The sequence below is a fragment of the Nicotiana attenuata genome, chromosome 6, assembly GCF_001879085.1.
Source record: "Nicotiana attenuata strain UT chromosome 6, NIATTr2, whole genome shotgun sequence".
Taxonomy (NCBI): domain Eukaryota; kingdom Viridiplantae; phylum Streptophyta; class Magnoliopsida; order Solanales; family Solanaceae; genus Nicotiana; species Nicotiana attenuata.
The window spans coordinates 90,543,681-90,558,257 of record NC_031994.1 but is presented as its reverse complement, the minus strand read 5'-3'; positions in this window follow the sequence as shown (position 1 = coordinate 90,558,257).

Genomic DNA, 14,577 nt, shown 5'->3' with positions numbered 1-14,577 from the left:
CATTGTAAGACAATTTAATTTTTTTTTGACTTAACACGTACATTACTAATATATATTTTCATATACTGAGCTGACTTATTCTTTTGTAGGTTGCTGATGGACCGACGGCCCCTTCTACCGATCCTGCCAGCACTACTGACGATCATGCTGCAGCGCATCCTGCGATAAAGAGGCGACGTGATGAGGATGATTCTGATAGAGTATTCGGACGGGATGGGATGCGCCTCAGGCCAGCGGCTGCATTGAAGCACACAGGTTGTTGGACACATTGATTTTTTTTTTCGTATTTTATGTAAAAAGTAACAACAATTTTTAATGTTTACATTATATGCGCATTATGTTTTTATTTTCCCGTTTCTCCTTTATTTTAATACTATAACACAAATACAAACATAACAACTTAACATAATTTAAATTCAGTCCAACTAATGAAAACACATGACACGGGAAACATAAAGATAAAGTACTACACTCAACACATACATGTCCTTCTTTAGTCACGACCGCCTATTATTCTTTGCTCCAACCACTTAAATTTCTCTTCCAGCTTATTTTTTTTTCTTCCGCCTCTTGTAGTTTCTCCTTCAACTCCGCAATCTCGTTTATATTCTCGTTCATATTCCCACTGTTTTTTGGTCAAATCATGATAATACTGCAAAGACTCTTTGTACATTCCTGCTTACAATGTTCATCAAACCATACCTCAAAATTGCAAAAATTTCCATTATTGCCTCCAAACCTGTTCACACACATCCAATATCTGCGCCCAACTTCACCTTCATCCCAACAGTTCGCCAACATACAGCATTTTCCACATTGGCACATTGGTACATAAATGCGTTCAGACATTTGTTAAAGCGAAAAAAACTCTGCTTTTATAGAAAGTTTTGCTATTTGTTATGGTTAAGCACAGAAAAACTAGAATGCGCCCATTATTTATAGTCAAGGCAACAAACATAACATAGTATTTAACCGCGCTATGCTAACACATAACGTAGTATTTAACCGCGCTATGCTTCGCGTGTTAAAGATTCTTTCGGATACAAAATAGCTTTTTTCATAGGCGGGCAGCTTTTCAGATCGACAAGACAACACACATAACATAGTATAAAATCGCGCTATATATGCTCACACATAACGTAGTATTTAACCGCGCTATGCTTCGCATGTGTGATGACCCAAAAGGTCATCACTCGTTTTGAAAGTAAATTCTGTATTCCGAGGCCTTAAAACCACCGTTTTGCCTCACCTCGATTTGCGTGCGCAGTTCGGACATGTATCCGAAAAGCCATTATGTGAAAATCTGTGAAAAATAATAAATTTTACTTTTAAAATGAATTTAAGTTGACTTTGGTCAACATTTTGGGTAAACGGACCCGGACTCGTGATTTTACGGTCCCGGAGGGTCCGTAGGAAAATATGGGACTTGGGCGTATGCCCGGAATCGAATTCCGAGGACCCAAACCCGAGAAATGAATTTTTGAAGAAAATTGTTTAACTGAAATTTCTAGAGTTTTTGCAAATTTGAATGTAAATGGATGTGATGGTATCGGGCCCATATTGTCACGACCCAAAATCCACTAAGGGTCATGATGGCGCCGGACACCACTGTCAGGCAAGCTAACCAAAAATACTTAATTAAATTTTCGTTTTAATACTCTTGAAATCTATGATTTTCCTTCAAAATTTACCAATTAAAAGATAATCGCCTCAAATCAAATTTTAAATGATAAGCAGTTAATAAAAAAATACTTCATAACCATCCCAGAACCTGGTGTCACAAGTGCATGAGCAATTTCTAAGAAAATCGAATAAAGTACAACAGCTGTCCGGAATACAAATTGGACAGAAAATAAATATTCCAAGTATAGCATGCTTTTTGGGTCCTAGACTACCCGAACTTACACATATTAGTAGCTACGCACGGACTCTCATCACCTCGTGCGTACGTAGCCCCCACAAATAGGAGCACATAACCAATTATTTCACCTATGGGGACAATTCCCTCTTACAAGGTTAGAAAGGAGACTCACCCCGCTCCGAAGATCCATAACCGGCATTCCACGCCCTTCCGAAGACTCGAATTGATGTTAAATGCTCCAAATCTAGCCAATAATTACGCAAATCCATTAATATATGCTCAATTACTCATTACAATTTATAATAAATTCCTAACCCCGATCGAAAAGTTGACAAAAATGCCCTCGGGCCCACGTGCCCGGATTTCCAAAATTTTCGAAGAATAGGTTTACCCATAGCCTCACGAACTCAAATATATAATTTACCCTCAATTTCATACCCAAAATCGTGGTCAAATTCCAAGAACATCAAATTTTCTAGGTTTTCCTCAAACCCCCAAACTTCTACCAATTTACATGCTAAAATCCATACATAATCGATATATTTAACTCAAGACAGGTGGGATTGGCTTACCTTATCGTTGATAATGAAAATTCCTTCTTGAAACCCTCCAAGAATCGCCCAAGCCAAGAAAATATGAGTGAAAATGGCCAAATCCCGATTTTTAAAACACTCACTGCCTCCAGCACTTTCCGCACCTGCGGTCTCTTGACCGCTTCTGCGGTTCCGCAGGTGCGGACCAAACGCCGCTTCTGCGGTTCCAGGGCTCCTAGCCTAATCCGCTTCTGCGTCCTCTCCTCCACAGATGTGGTATCGCTTCTGCGGCGAGATGACCGCATCTGCGGTCCCAGCTCTCCCCCGCCAATACCGCATCTGCGACCACAGGGCCGCTTCTGCAGCTCCGCACCTGAGGCCCTAGTCTCGCAGGTGCGGTTACACCAACAACAAGCAACTTCAGCTCCTCTTTAAACTCCAAATTCGATCCGTTAACCACCCGAAATCCAACCGAGGCCCTCGGGACCCCAAACCATCATACCAACCAGTCTCAAAACACATTACGGACTTGCTCGAGGCCTCAAATCATATCAAACAACGCTAAAATCACGAATTGACCTCCAATCCAAGCTTTATGAACTTTAGAACTTCAAACTTCTACTTTCGATGTTTAAGCCTAGCAAATCACGTCCGATTGACCTCAAATTTTTCACACAAGCCATATTCGACATTACGGACCTACTCCAGCTTTCGGAATCGAATTCCGATCCCGATATCAAAAAGTCCACTTTCGGTCAAACTTCTCAAAAACCTTCAAATTTCTATCTTTAGCCAAATGACACCAAAATGACCCACGGACCTCTGAATTCACTTCCGATCGAGCTCCCAACACCAGAATCACCATACGGAGCTACTCCCAGACTCGGATTCCCAAACGGACGTCGATAACACAGAAATGCACTTCAACCCAAACTTATGAAATTTCTTCCAAAATGCTAACTTCCAAAATAGGCGCCAAAATGCTCCCGGGTCATCCAAAACCCGATCCGGGTATACGCCCAAGTTCGAAATCATCATACGAACCTGCTGGAGCCTTCGAATCCCAATCCGAGGTCGTTTACTCAATAATCCAATCCTAGTTGATTCTTTCAACTTAAAGCTTCCGAAATGAAAATCCTCCTTCCGAATCAACCTCGAACTTCCCGAAATTCAATTCCGACCACGCGTACAAGTCGTAATACCTGAAATGGAGCTGCTCATGGCCTCAAATTGCTGAACGGCGCGCTAGGGCTTAAAATGGCCGGTCGGGTCGTTACATCCTCTCCCACTTAAAGATACGTTCGTCCTCGAACGTGCTAGGAACTGTGTTGGGGTTGTCTGAAATCACTATTTAACACCTCGAGCACCTAGCCGTGCTACCACAACTCAGCTGGGCGCCCTAGATCGGTCAATCTGAAGATATTCTTTTTCACTGAAGCAAATAAGCCTTAGAGGCCAATTCCATCGTCCGAAATTCTCTGCCAGGCCTCTTCCAACATACGGTCGCCGTATCAATAACTACACGCAGCACCAAAACACAACTGCATATCTTAGCTGAATTCACACCTTGCACCGCTTTACTCACATGACCACAATAGCATTCTCTGATCGAATAAATCGAAATTCCACGAATCTGATGCTCCCATTGCACCTCATGACCTACATAGGTCTTGCTCTAACTCTTACAATACTGCCACGACGGAAGAGATGCGTAGAAATTCATAACCAACTACCGAATCAACAAATCATTGGGTCTATACTCCTGTCAAGAACCATCACCTCATCTTGAACCAAATAATGGTCTTAGCTCCTCAACATACTTCATATAATCAGTTGGCACTGATCCTAAATCCAATGATCTCGTCTCACCCAGTACGAACCGCTCAGGCAATAAGCCACCCCGGACAGGATCAAAAGTCTCATATGATGCCACAATGTGCTAATGGGCTACCAATTCAAACGCGATACAAACGGAAAACGAACTCTGAAAAGGAAATCCAATTACCCCGCTCGCGAATCATACATGCGACGCGGTCATCATATTTAAACAGACACCCCGCTTGCGAATCATACATGCGACGCGGGCACACAACTAATATAAGTTTTTCTCAGGAAAAGAAGAAACAAAACACATAGGAAAAGATACGGGAACTGTACTCAACATCACTGTTGCGGTGCGTAACCCGGTCCAAACAACAAACCCATGGCGGCGTGCCACCCGATCCACACATAGAATTCACATCAGGAGATATACATCGAGCTAAGTTGCTCATTACAACAAAATACCGAATATCGGTCACAAGCACGCTAAGTGCATAATACCGTCCCTGGGGAGACATATAGAGCTATAAGCTACAAAACCCAAGCACAACCGAGGTGTGATATACGATCTGAATCTCAAGAGCCATTTTGCTCATATAACCTCATCTCTACGCGGAACCTCAACATATAAGCAATTCACCAAGCCATCTCACAACTCTCACGATGTAATATATCATTACATGAAATAACTGACGACGAAATAACACCCTGACTGCTCTTCCGTAAGGAGCGCGTTACTGAAATGAACACGTCTGGCCTGATATAGAGCCCATATTCACATTTAAATCCCTCCACAGACCTCAAGCTGGTTCTGATCGCACCGAACTAGGCTAATAACCTTTCAAAGGTCCATAAATACTCCCCTTGCTCCTCATAACGCATAAGGACAACCATCATAACCGGAGTAATCCTCCACAGTCCACAACCCAATAAACCGTGTGCCCTCCAGGCATCTATTCTTAATTTGACGACATCACTACAATTTCATACTTGATTTAACTCTTCAATCGATCAAGTGGCTACATGCCACACTAATACAACCTTTCCGTGGGTACGCTCCCACAACCTTCCGTAGCAGATAACAGATCTGTACATCCAACTCAGCAGCCGCGCTAACGCTAAAAAGCGATCAAGAATCCTTAACCAGGATGCAAAGCCTTTTTCCACAAACACCGATCTCAGGTGACGCTGAAGACAATACCAACTTACTTTAAACATCGAAACTACTTTCCTGCTCATCCGAGCTCGTGACATTCTCGTCAACACTGAACTGTAACCTTGATCCTCACTTCAAATTCCATACCACTCACTGCACCCAACACACCAATATACGATAGAGCACGATTTTCATCATAACTCCGGAACCACTAGTAGTTTAACACTTCATCGTATAAAAACTTTTCACTTAACTCACTTCAGGAGAACCATTGCGACACACAGGTGAATTCTCATAACCGTAGAATACGCCAAATCTCTAAGTAGTGGTCTTAAGCCACCATAGCCCTTCCGGGACCCGCCTACACATGACAGGCCATAACAGTAGAATACTTCTGAATAGCATCAATTACGGCGGCCGACAAGCCTCACATTTACCGCCACAAATCACTTGCATAACTTGATCTCGCTGAAGGAACCGATCACTGCCACCAATATGCCAATTCAACTATGGCTAATCAATCTATATTCTTCCAATTTATCCTCGATTGCCTTAGAAATAATAATAACTCCATTCAACACATAGCATACTCCATCCGCACTCATCTCGAGTGACCTTGACTCACGAGACCATGCTGTCTCAAATCCCACGAACCATTTCATACCTCCCAATTGCTACCCTGCAGGTCAAAACATCATAGAACCTTCTGGGCACCTCCTCATAAGCTGCTACAAGGCTTGATTCTTAACTGTATCTATAGTCTCGAAGCCATTAGGCACCACACTTTACCCCTTTGAATCCACTAAGACCGTTGTTGAGAGCCACCCGCTCTGACTTGGCCCCGAATATAATCAACTCCATAAATCTTCTAGCACGTGAATACCCTCTCGACGAAGCACCCGGTGGAATCACTTCCCTTGAAACCCACATCTATACAAGGCATAAATCCTGAATCCTTCCCCAAGTCTGAACATGGGCCAATAAGGTCAACCATAGCACACCTTTAACAATTCCTTTGCTTAAATCACCGCTTCTGTCCTTTCCGTAGCTGAAATGACCCATCAATATGCTAATAACCAGAAACCTCGCCAGTAGTTAACCATGCAACCCTAGTCATAGGCGGTGGGACTCTCCCACTTAGCTTGAAGCCATTATTACACAACTCTGGGCCTCACCGGGATCCTTTATTTCTTATTGATATAACCTGGCGCAATCGACCGCCAAAATTCTCGGAATCTTTCTGTAAAACCCCTTTTTATACTCTGAATCATCAACTACGTTCACACGACCAATCCCTTTGTTGTATAGCCAATAGAATTCTTCGCAGGAGCTTCGCCAACCATGCGATCGCCGGCCTACTCACTGGGGATAACTCATCGGTGGAATTTACGTGCCGACGTCTTCCAACGCTGCTACACGGGGTGCAATCCCCACGACATTAATGACCCACCCTGAGTCAAGCTCACTCTCTAGCTGCACAAGTCCATCCACCTCTCGTGGACATCAATTAAGTGCGCGGCAACATCCTTGCAATTCAAAGTTAGGTTGTATCCTTCTTCATTTCAAGTAGCTCCTTTCCGTTATATCAAAACTCCTGCCGCCTAATACCCCATACTCCAAATTAATCCGTAGGCCCAAATCACCAATCACTAAAATTCCCAAATCACTCCAAACTCTTCCACTTTGGCGAAACTCACCCCTTTTGTGGACTACTTGACCTTTACTTCTTATATCTAGCCTTCTAGAAATTTTAAGCACCGCCTGGCACTCCCCACATGTCCTTCCTCATCCTTTGCTGTTCAGTTGTTGCCTTAAATAAAATCTGCCTTCGTGGCACTTGAACCCACAATTGCTGCTAACTTTAAACCTTTCCGAAGATCATCTTCCTCGAACAGTCGACATTAGAAACACTGATTCAATCCGGAACTATCGCACCTCGCGATATCTGACAGCCGCATCTTCAATGCTATTCATCTTCAATGCTATTTCACAATATCTTGCTCCAAGGGCAAATTGTAGAAGATCATACACCGGCGAACTTAGTACGTTCAATTAGGACAACAACACCTTATCATAGGGGAAAACTCCACCACGCTCGGAGATACCAAGTCTCGCTACTCCACCAGTCCACATCTGACCATTCTTAGCCCGATTGCCTTTCCCCTGCCGGGAATAAAATACCGAATCTCTAGATCATGCACTGAGTAAACCTCCCTTCAAGTCAGTCACTGCCCCGACACGTAGGCAAACATCCTACCATCATATCAATACTGCGGAACAATCGTTCATGGCATCATGGCAACTTGTGCCTAGCCTCAAAGCTCTTAGAAGCACCGCTACTGAGCCAAAACGACAGAATATCCTTCCACAAGGCGACGATAATAGCTCAGACAACTATGCAGGGAGAAACATTCCGCACCACATCGGTAGTACCATTACAATTCTTCAATTCTCGATTTATAACAGGCAATTCGCGTTGCATAGGATTGAGTAGGAAGGAAACAGGGGCATAAGCCTTAAGGAATCAAATCGCACGATGAGGAATCAAGAAGGGAAGTACTCCTAACAGTCCTGCAGCCTCCCGAAGATAAGTACAGACGTCTCCGTACCGATCCGCGAGACTCTACTAGACTTGCTCATGACTCGTGAGACCTACGGGAACCTAGTGCTCTGATACCATGTTGTCACGACCCAAAATCCACTAAGGGTCGTGATAGCGCCGGACACCACTGTCAGGCAAGCCAACCAAAAATACTTAATTAAATTTTCGTTTTAATACTCTTGAAATCTATGATTTTCCTTCAAAATTTACCAATTAAAAGATAATCGCCTCAAATCAAATTTTAAATGATAAGCAGTTAATACAAAATACTTCATAACCATCCCAGAACCCGGTGTCACAAGTGCATGAGCAATTTCTAAGAAAATCGAATAAAGTACAATAGCTGTCCGGAATACAAATTGGACAGAAAATAAATAAAATCCTGAGAGAGACTCGCCTCGAGGAAGTACAGCTCGCCCAGTCTCCGTGTCACTGATAAGTTAGGATTTTAACATGATTATACCCCTACTTGCTATTGCTTTTGATATGAATTGCCACAAAATAGTCCCAAATTGCTTACAAGTTGCGCTTGATTGCAGGTTTGAGCGACAAGATGACAAATGTCAAAGATCGGCTCAAAACGGAGTGAAACATGCCAAGTGTCAAAGACCAAGTGAAGTGGGGAACAAGAAGACCTCGGACCGCACTGTTTTGCCACGCGGCCGCGCTAGGAGATTCAGGGACTGGTTCATTCAAGGGCATCCTGTACGGTCCGCGGTCCGCGCTTGTGAAGTTCAGAGGCTTGCAAATTCAAGGAAAAGTCCCACGCGGCCGCGCTACAAATCAGTGCGGTCCGCGTGGATGAGATTCAGAGAGATGGTGTTTTTGCCAAAGTACTGCCACGCGGCCGCGCTCCATTTATACGTGGTCTGCGCCCGTCCTCAAACGCGGCCGGGCTACATTTCTGCGCGGTCCGCGGTCCTAACTTCAGAGAACAGAGTTCAAGAGTCCAAGAGCCAACGCGGTCGCACTCCCTTTTTGCGCGGTCCGCGCCTACCCCCAGGGGCATTTTTGTCCAGATTTTCTAGCTCGGTATAAATAGATCTTTTTAACATTTTTAGGTTATGTTTTAGCTGCTGAACAAGAGCTGCGCTCGTGAGAAGTGTTTTGTAGCCTATTTTGGCATTTTTACTCTTGAATATCATAGATTTTAAGTAGTAATCAATTATTATGTTCATTTCATCATCTATTTCTACTGTTTCTTCTCTAATTATGTCTAGCTAAACCCATTAGCTAGGGTTGTGGCTCAACCCTAGTGTGGGTAATTGATGGGTGTTGCCATCTAAGGTTAGGATGATATTGGGTGTTTGCTATTTGGGTTAATTTTAGGTTTTAATTTAGAATTTGTGGTTGCAAATACTGATTTTAACTTTGTGGGTTTAACTCTTCTTGAGAAAGAGAGTCCATGACCCCAAAATTGACCCAACAAGGAATTGGGATGGACCCATGAGGAATGGTAGTCCCACGGAATGGTAGTCCCAATTAACGGGTTAAATCTCGAGAGAGTAATCACCCTACTTGAACCCTAGTTGTTTGGTCTAATTGGCCTACCCAATTGGTCTCGAGAGAGTTAGTTGGGCAAAATCACTCTCTCTACCGAGAGGTGTGAGAGTGGGTACAATTGTGCAACAGTTATAGCATAAGCCCCAAGTATATCATCTTATCCTTAGTATCATCTACTCGTTGGTTAACCACCTAGGTAACGCCACGACCCTAGTCCCTTTCTCTATATTAATTACAACTAGCAATATCTCCATAGCATAATTTAGCTTCATCTATTAGTTTTAAAGTAGAAGATATAAAAAATCAAAACCAAAAATGTTAGAAGTGATATTAGAAGCACAACCGCAACTCTAGGCTAGACCGATATTATAACTCCTTTATTAGCTCCCTGTGGAATTTCGACCCCGATCCACTATTCGGGTATTAGTTATTTCTACCCACTCTTCCTACCATTGTGTAGTGTTGAGACGGCTGCGATCAGTCACCCATACTGCAACACCCAGTAGGCCACTAGAAGTACTTGTACCTGTGCAACAAAATGCACAGCAAGTGTAGTATGAGTACGAAAACAATGTGTACTCAGTAAGTATCCCGCCTAATCTCGAAGAAGTAGAGACGAGATGACAACTTCGACACTTACTAAAGGTCCAGTAATAATATTATTAATGCGATGATTCACGGATTTATTAAGAACAACAGTAAAATTCAAATGAGTCACTAAACAGGTGAAAGTTCCTTTTTATTTGAAGTCTCCGGATTCATAATCCATTAATTAACAATTATCTCAAGTCGGGAGAGCAGACAACAATATCAATAAATCTCAAGGCAAGCAATACAAGCATGCGCAATTCATGCAGAGGTCGTACGGCCCGATCCAACAGAAATGTAAACTGTGCACTGCCGAGGGTCGACCGACACGAATCATAGATGCATCTATTACCCCGCTCGCGAATCACACATGTGACGCGGTCAAATTTAACTAAACAATCACCCTGCTCGTGAATCATACATGCAACGCAGGTACACATAGAAATACATGCTCAAACAGGAAATCAAGAATTTATCGGGGAACATTTATCCAAATAAAAGCCAATTCTCTTTTAATGATTTAAGAAAATGAAGTTTAATCCTCTTAGACATTCATTTACCAATTCGATAAGATTTAAGAAATTCAACTGTCAATAAGATCAAAGATATTCCAAGTATAGCATGCTTTTTGGGTCCTAGACTACCCGGACTTACACATATTAGTAGCTACGCACAGACTCTCGTCACTTCGTGCGTACGTAGCCCCCACAAATAGGAGCACATAACCAATTATTTCACCTATGGGGACAATTCCCTCTTACAAGGTTAGAAAGGAGACTCACCTCGCTCCGAAGATCCATAACCGGCATTCCACGCCCTTCCGAAGACTCGAATCGATGCTAAATGCTCCAAAGCTAGCCAATAATTACGCAAATCCATTAATATATGCTCAATTACTCATTACAATCCAATTTATAACAATTCCTAACCCCGATCGAAAAGTTGACAAAAACGCCCTCGGGCCCACGTGCCCGGATTTCCAAAATTTTCGAAGAATAAGTTTACCCATAGCCTCACGAATTCAAATATATAATTTACCCTCAATTTCATACCCAAAATCGTGGTCAAATTCCAAGAATATCAAATTTTCTAGGTTTTCCTCAAACCTCTAAACTTCTACAATTTACATGCTAAAATCCATACATAATCGATATATTTAACTCAAGATAGGTGGGATTGTCTTACCTTATCGTTGATGATGAAAATCCCCTCTTGAAACCCTCCAAGAATCGCCCAAGCCAAGAAAATATGAGAGAAAATGGCCAAATACCAATTTTTAAAACACTCACTGCCTCCAGCACTTTCCGTACCTGCAGTCTCTTGACCGCTTCTGCGGTTCCGCAGGTGCGGACCAAACGCCGCTTCTGCGGTTCCAGGGCTCCTGGTCTAATCCGCTTCTGCGTCCTCTCCTCCGCAGATGCGATCTCGCTTCTGCGGCGAGATGACCGCATCTGCGGTCCCAGCTCTCCCCCGCCAATACCACATCTGCGACCACAGGGCCGCTTCTGCGGCTCCGCACCTGCGGCCTAGTCTCGCAGGTGCGGTTACACCAGCAACCAGCAACTTCAGCTCCTCTTTAAACTCCAAATTCTATCCGTTAACCAACCGGAATCCAACCGAGGCCCCCGAGACCCCAAACAATCGTACCAACCAGTCTCAGAACACATTACGAACTTGCTCGAGGCCTCAAATCATATCAAACAACGCTAAAATCACGGATCGACCTCCAATCCAAGCTTTATGAACTTTAGAACTTCAAACTTCTGCTTTCGATTTTTAAGCCTAGCAAATCACGTCCGATTGACTTCAAATTTTGCACATAAGTCATATTCGACATTACGGACCTACTCCAGCTTTCGGAATCGAATTCCGACCCCGATATCAAAAAGTCCACTTCCGGTCAAACTTCTCAAAAACCTTCAAATTTCTATCTTTAGCCAAATGACTCCAAAATGACCCACGGACCTCCGAATTCACTTCCGATCGCGCTCCCAACACCAGAATCACCATACGGAGCTACTCCCAGACTCGGATTTCCAAACGGACGTTGATAACACAGAAATGCACTTCAACCCAAACTAATGAAATTTCTTCCAAAATGCTAACTTCCAAAATAGGCGCCAAAATATTCCCGGGTCATCCAAAACCCGATACGGGCATACGCCCAAGTCCGAAATCATCATACAAACCTGCTGGAGCCTTCGAATCCCAATTCCGAGGTTGTTTACTCAAAAATCCAATCCTAGTTGATTCTTTCAACTTAAAGCTTCCGAAATGAAAATCCTCCTTCCGAATCAACCCCAAACTTCCCAAAATTCAATTCCGGCCACGCGTACAAGTCGTAATACCTGAAATGGAGCTGCTCATGGCCTCAAATTGCTGAACGACGCGCTAGGGCTCAAAACGACTGGTCGGGTCGTTACACATATTTTGGTTCCGGAGCCCGGTACATGTCTTATATGTGATATAAGTTAAGCCTGTAAAATTTGGTACGAAACGGACTTGAAATGATGTGAATCAGACCTTATTTGAGAAATTTGAAAATTTGATGTTCTTAAGTGATTTCATGAATTTGAGGCTTAATTCATAGTTATTGATGTTATTTTGATGATTTGATCGCACGAGCAAGTCCGTATGATATTTTTGGACTTGCGTGCATGTTTGGTTTGGAGCCCCGAGGGCTCGGGTGAGTTTTGGATAGGCCACGAAGTGGAATTGAACTTAGGAAGTTGCAGGTTTTCAGCTGGTATGTTGCAGGTCTGCAGGCTTCGCAAATGCGAAGCCTGGCTCGCAAATGCGAACACTGATCGCAAATGCGAATGTCGACATGGGCTGCCTTGGTCGCAAATGCAACGTTTGTATCGCAAATGCGATGTCGCATTTGCGAAAGGTCCCTCGCAAATGCGAAGGTGACCGGAATTGTACTGGGTCACAAATGCGACAAAAGCTTCGCATTTGCGAAGTTAACAGTCTGAGGGGTTCGCAATTGCGAACCCTGGTCGCAATTCCGACATCTGCAACCTGCAAAATCATAACTTAGACGCATTTTCAACCATTTTTCAAACCCTTACAAAACCTAAACACCTTTGGGCGATTTTTTAAAGACAAGTACTCTTCCAAATCAATTGTTAGTAATTTCTAACTCGTTTTTATTAATCTTTAACATCTTTTCTCATGATTTCAACTCAAAATCAAAGGTTTTCATGGGGGAAATTGGGTGTTTTGGATAGAACTTAGGTTTTTTCAAATTTTGGGGATTTGGACCTCGATTTGAGGTCCGATTTCAAAACAAATTATATATTTGAGTTCGTGGGTGAATGGGTAATCGGGTTTTGGTTCGAACTTCGGGTTTTGACCATGTGGGCCCGGGGTCGATTTTTGACTTTTTGGGAAAAACTTTAGAAAACCTATTTTCATGCATTAGAAATGATTCATTTAGCATTTATTGATATAGTTAAGTAACTTGTGGCTAGATACAAGTGAACTGGTGGTGGAATCAAGAGGTAAAGCGGTAGTTGAGGCTTGAATTGTGTTCGAGGCATCGAGGTAAGTGTTTGGTCTAACCTTAGCTTGAGGGATTAGGAGTCGTGTCCTATTTGCTATGTGTTAATTGTTGAGTACGACGTATAGGCATGGTGACGAGTATCTATACGTTGGTGTCAAGCATGCCCGTGAGTCTTATACTATGATTAATGTGACTCTGTTTTGTATTGTTCATGCCTTATGTGATATTCCTATTGTTGAACAAGGCTTGTGGAAGTAAATTGGGTAATTGAACATTTAAGAGCGTTGGCTCAAGTTGTGAATTGATTTGTGAAAGTATCATTGGTATTTGAACATTTAAGAGCGTTGGCTCAAGTTGTGAATTGATTTGTAAAAGTATCGTTGGTATTTGAACATTATAGAGCGTTGGCTCAAGTTGTGAATCGAATTGTGAAAGTATCATTGGTAATTGAGCATGGTAGAGCGTTGGCTCAAGTTATAAATTGAGTTGTGAAGTAAATGTGAAAAAGAGAAGAGGATTATGATATTGTCTCCCTTGCCGGGATGTTGTTGCTTTTAATATTGTTCTCTTGCCGGGATGTTGTTGCTTTTAATATTGTTCCCTTGCCAGGATGTTGTTGCTTTTGATATTGTTCCCTTGCCGGAATTTTCATTGCGATTTTATTGTGATTCTATTTAATTCCTTGCCCTTATTGTTTGTGATTGTTTTTTGGGTGAGGAAGAGTGTTAAAGCACGAAGGGTGATGCCGTGCATTATTTTGGTGAGAGAGTGTTAAAGCACGAAGGGTGATGCCGTGCATGATATTTTGTGAGAGAGTGTTAATGCACGAAGGGTGATGCCGTGCCGCACGATGTGCCATTCTGCGCCTTTATATGAGTGATAATGCACGAAGGATCATTCCATGCCATGATTTTGTGAGGTAAAAGCACGAAGGGTGATGTCGTGCCGATTATATTGATATTTGGTGAGGACGAGAGTAAAAGCACGAAGGGTGATGCCGTGCACTTG